At 43.2% G+C, this 5,749-nt stretch overlaps 1 long non-coding RNA gene across 1 annotated transcript in view; it reads left to right on the top strand.

Moving 5' to 3' along the window:
• Positions 1-5,749, top strand: part of LOC116673251 (uncharacterized) — a 26,814-nt gene that overhangs the window by 17,744 nt on the left and 3,321 nt on the right. The window contains exon 2 of the long non-coding RNA XR_004327800.1: positions 2,725-2,734. This is a non-coding gene — a long non-coding RNA (uncharacterized LOC116673251). The remainder of the gene's footprint in view (positions 1-2,724; positions 2,735-5,749) is intronic.

Genomic DNA, 5,749 nt, shown 5'->3' with positions numbered 1-5,749 from the left:
ACGCCCATCTAAAACAAACCTCAAAAACAGACTTTTATCATCTTTGTAACATTGCCAAAATTAAGAACATCCCGTCTCAAATCGATGTTAAAAACCTAGCCCAGGCATTTGTTACTTCCAGGCTAAACTACTGTAATTCCTTACTTTCAGGATTCTCAAATAAGTCCCTTAAGACTCTCCAGCTGGTCCAGAATGCTGCAGCGCGTCTTCTGAAAAGAATTAAGAAAAGAGATCATATTTCTACTGTATTAGCTTCTCTGCATTGGCTTCCTGTAAAATCCAGGCTGGATTTAAAATCCTTCTCCTGACCTACAAAGGTCTAAATGGTCTTGCACCAACATATCTTCAAGAACTCTTAGTGCCTTTTGTCCCACTAGAGCACTACGCTCCCAGAATTCAGAGCTACTTGTGGTTCCTCTCTAAAAGTGGGTTGGGCCTTCAGCTATCAGGCTCCTCTCTTGTAGAACCGGCTCCCAGTCTGGGTTCGGGGGAATAACCTAAAAACACTCCTCTTTGATAAAGCTTATAGTTAGGGATTGAGGAGTTGCAGCGTGCGCCTAGCCAGGCCCACCTGCTTCTCTTCATAGTTGTCAGATTTATCTACCATATAATTAATAATATCATAAAAGTAGAGGGAGGCAGGCCAGTACAGTCCAATCCGGCTGGGGAAGAGTTCTAGCCCGACCAGGCATCTCTCCTTTACCTGTAACCTGTCTCTGTAAGTTATGCTGTTATAGTTCTAGAGTGCCGGGGGACTTCCTTCCTTTGACACTCCTCTCTCCTCTCTCCTCTCCCTTTCCATTTGTGTGCATGCTGTCCCAGAAAGGCTAGTTCTGGGGAGTTTACTCCCCGGAGTCCTTAAATCTTGTCTTCGCCTAGCATATTTCCTTGGATTTGGAAGGCAACAAGATCTTGGGTGCTGCTGCGTCCTGCTGAACCCTGCTGCATTCCACTACGTCCACCTATTCCACGCTACACACCCTGTAACGCCCTGCAATGTCCTGCTATGACATGAGGTACTATGACTACCATTTGTAGTCCCTGTTCCATTACCTTTATTGTGACTATTAATGCCACTGTGCATCACACCCCCAACCCGCCCCGCCAGACACCATAACCTGGGTCTGTCCCGGGTTTCTTCCTAAAAGGAGGTTTTCCTCGCCACTGTTGCACTAGTTGCTGGCTCTTGTGGGAATTTCTAGAATTGTTGGGTCTTTGTAAATTATAAGGTGAGGTCTATCCCTACTCTATCTGAAAAGTGTCTCAACATAACTTTTGTTATGATTTGATACTATAAATAAAATTGAATTTATTTGTTCTTGGTTAGAGGGCTTGCAGACACCACATACTCAACTTATTGAGACTTCAACTTACTATCGATCGGCCCCTCACAGTAACCACACTATCTTTTTTCCACTTTTGTTTAGCTCTGTTGCACAATCACGGCGCTCAGAGCAATTCTGAAATATCGGTGCTAAAGGAAAATTAAATGCTGATGATGTGCTTGCATACATAAACACATCCCATAACCTCATGCTAAATCATCATAAAAGACTTCTGAATTAAATTAGTCAGGAACAGAACTTGTTAGTATAAATGTTGTTAGTATTAATGTTGTCAACTGTAAGGCTCAGGGAAGACAGTCATAGTATGAGGCTGATAGTCATGGTATGAGGCTGTTAAAACATTATTTCCCTAAATGTAATATTAGGTTTACAATTATTCCATAGTTTATTAATATTTTATTCTTGACTGGGTTTAAAAAGCTCATTAACACCATGTAAACAGTGTAAGAATACACTTAAACTCTTCATACTAAGAGATAAACATATTCAAGTGTACTTGGAATCTAATCAAAGTGTCTCATTAGAATGATTTCAACGTAATGGCTTCCCATAGAAATTGATCAATTAAACACTGTCACCAAACTAACCACGTCGCATCCATCACGCCGGCCGATATCCATTTTTGAATAAGTAGTGACCCGACGTATCAGCAAACCAATTAATCAGCGTAACCCAACGAGGTGAGGGTCCTTCGCGAGGGTTCAGACAAACCCCGCTCAGTCCATTCGGTTGCTCACAGCTGAATTAAGAGGGGAGGCCAGGCTATTATAATGTAATTATGATGCCAACTTCCATTGCGGAGAGGGAAGTGAGGATCTGTGAAACTTGTGCGGGACCTGCGGCTCGCTTCCGCCACTTGTCGGTAAGTGATCCACACCTGTCTGACACAAGTTCTTGCTCTCCTCCTAAACCACCCCCCTCCCCTCCTCAACATCTGTCCCACTGGTCCAGGCTCTCATCCAATCACACACCGCATAAATCCATAACTTCGGCTATCCCCCTCGGCCCCCAGGAAAACACAATAAACTGTGCTCATCTTTTATGCATGATTTTCTGTGTCTCTGTAGCTAGCTTCGCTCTTGGTGCATATCAATCATCACGGGGACGCTGCGGGGCAGGGAGACAGAGACGGAGAAAAAGAGGCGATGGCGGGTGGGAAATATACATGGTTGCACAACAAGGCAAAATGAAGAGTCCTGTTTCTTTATCCACTGTCTTGGGTTTCTATTTCAATTTGGCCTGCCACTTTCGCTTCCCTTCTTCCCGCTACCTCAACTCTCTACCCCCAGTCTTTGTTGGCAGGTCAAAAAAACAAACAAAAAAAACACGTTAGTGATATGAAACTGACCGGCTCACCTCTATTGCTGCAAGATAACAGACGCATGTTTGTGTTTTTAAGAGACACCTTGTCCCTCCGGAGCATGGGAGGGTTGAGGGCACGGTTTTCCCCTCCCACACAGTACATACTCACATGTAGGCTTTACGAAGATGTGTACAGCGGATCTCCATAGGCCTCATTAGCATGCTAACAGATTCACCGACAGCGGAACCACAGCTGGCAGAGTGTGGGAGAGGCCAGCGTTTGGGCTGGACATGAAACCGGACGGCAGTAAAATGAAACGACTCCCTGGAGCGGCAGAGCATTACTGGGTTGCCGTTCAATAATAATAATGCATTTATTTACAGGCCAAGTTCTTGTGCACAAAGCATGATCCAGAGGGATGACGATAAAACACAAAGACAGGATATAAGCGGCCTTAAAACAGCAGCATGAATTCAATTAAGCAGCTTACACTCGAATAAGAATCATACATAAATGAGAGAGACTGGTGGTGTAGGGAAGCCAAACTCAGAAAGACAGAGACATTTTAGTTTCAGTTGACACGTAAAATACCAAACATCCATAGCAGCTTTTTAAATGTGAGGCTTTTCTCTCCGGGTTGGACAGTAGGCTGTATAAAACGAGCAATTCATATACATCACCTTCAGAAGAAGTCTTGATGGGTATTTGTCAGTACTTTTTCACATTCAAAATCAAATTAATCTTAAAAAGAGAAGAAATTCCCACTTTTTATTTTACAGGGACATACGATTGACATTACAAATGGCATCCAGAGTGATAAATACAAACCGATTCCCTTTTAGATGGAAACAAAGACCCAACAAACATGACACTTAAGATGCTGCATATAGTAAAAAACTGAAAGCAGGTAAAAAGCATGAGTCAGTAGCACCTATGTATATATCAGAAAGGATAATGAAAGTCATGATAGTACAATTTTCTTTATATAAAAATAACTTCTGTAAATTAAAGAGAAACAAAAGAAAGAAAAAGACACTACGACACCAGCCAGTGATACTAGTAACAATAGAATAGAAAAAAAACAGTCTTAGCAACCACTGCTACTAGTTTGCCAAACATAAAGTCAGGAGAAAAGCACCTGGAGGTGAAAGGTCAGTCTGGGATAGCAGGGAAGTGTAGTTCCTTGACTAGGCAGGAAATACCGTCACCCTGTTCTCCAGAATTTGTTGGAGGAATCACGCAATGAAACCCTGATTTTAATCTAGTTTTAGGAAATGGAGAACATCTCTGGTCCAGTGCAAAAAGGGAGGGTGGGGAGGGAGACTTCTTCTTGCTAAAAGTGTGGTAAAGGCTAGAATGTCTTTCATAGGAGGATAAAGAAGGTGAGGGTGAGACACCAAATAAAAAACTGAGTGGGTTAGGAACTACGTTTTCCCCAGTGATTGAGATAATGTGTTGAAAATCTCTACCCAAAGACAGACAAAGCTTATACCATTACGGTTAGCCGAGGTCTAGTCTATATCAACAACATTCCACTTTCGAGATTGCTCTCGTTTCTGCCCTAAAATTCCGCCAGATGTCACGCTTTTCAAACAACAGTTTGTTTTAGAGAGGGTTACTTGATGGAACTATTTCTTGACGACATGACAGCGCGCTGCTTTCTAAAGTCACCTGTACAGAGACGAAACCTGGGCTTACTGACAGTATCTGGCAGCTTGTGCTGTAGCCTGAGATGCTGAACAAAAGAAAGTATGTCATGTATATTTTTTTAGACAGAGCCAGGCTCGCTGTCCAGTTCTATTTATGAAGACTATGGTCAACTGCTCCTCAGATCTGTGCAGGGTAAATCGAGACAGCTAGCTAGACTATCTGTCCAATCTGTCGGTTGGACGACTAAAACAACCTTTGAATGTGCACGCTCATACAACGTGCAAACACTTTGCACGAATGTGCACGTTAAAAGGTTCCTTCCCGAGGCTGTTTTGCAGCGGCACCGTGGCTCCGCACTGCGCTTAACACCGCCCAAGATGATTGTGATTAATAAACCAGAGCATGTTTTTCTCCCATCCTGGAATGCTGTGCGGACTAGCCAGACCCTCCTCTGCAGCGCTGTGGAGGGAGGTCTGGCAATCCAAGACTAGCAGGGGTCTGATGCCCCCAATCACAAACGGGGGACACAGAATCATAGATCTTAGCCAGCTTAGTCCATACCCATTTATGCACACTATTTTTTGCATGCAACTTTCTTCTTAAGTGCTTTAATTTGAATTTTTATATATATATTCATGGGGACTGACTAGATATGCCGCAACATGATTGTTTTACAAGAGCAGACCTCTGTCAGTTTCATTAAACAATGGCAGGTATAAAGCGTTGTTACAGAGCGGTCTTTAATCTATATTCATAAGGAGCCTGAAGATTCAGTAAGAGATTGGTCAGAACTCAGCAAATCCAGGTATTTTACTAACCAGGGCCCTGACCCAAAATGGAAGTACTTTTCAGAACCGTACCCGGTGTACCCAGAAATCTGCAAAAAAACGGAAATCGTCAAAACCCTATTTGACGCCTATGCATAATACACACATTGTAGCATTTAATATGTAAGAACTGTACTTTGACATTAGTACCACATGCAGAGCTATTATTCGCTATTATTCTAAGTGTTTTGGATGGAAGGTCTTTTACAAGAGAAGTTGTGCTTTGAACAGCCACCCCGAGCAGGAAGGTTTTCATTATTCTGATCGACACCCCGCAGGCCAATCCATCACAATCGATCAGTCAATCAAATGCTCACGTCATGATGCTTTTAACCGAACCATTTGTCACCCTTCACCCTCAGTTTCACAGCGCTGTGCGCAGCGGGAATGCAAATACAAAACAAGAGCTTTTGCAGGTTTTAATGGAATAGTCTGAGGATAAGGTGTTTAAAAGCCTCCTTGTAACCGCGGCGAGTGTGTTCCCAGGTATGTCACGGGCTGAGCGGCGGCCAGAGGGAGGCTGAGATTACAGAGTAAAGCCCGCCTCTTCGTCCCTCAAGTAATAAAAGCGAAATGAGCCTGACATTTCACTCTGAAAGACACACACACACACACACACACAC

This window comes from Etheostoma spectabile, chromosome 23, assembly GCF_008692095.1.
Source record: "Etheostoma spectabile isolate EspeVRDwgs_2016 chromosome 23, UIUC_Espe_1.0, whole genome shotgun sequence".
Lineage (NCBI taxonomy): Eukaryota > Metazoa > Chordata > Actinopteri > Perciformes > Percidae > Etheostoma > Etheostoma spectabile.
The sequence above is the reverse complement of the archived record's forward strand: the minus strand, read 5'-3'. Positions and strand labels throughout refer to the sequence as shown.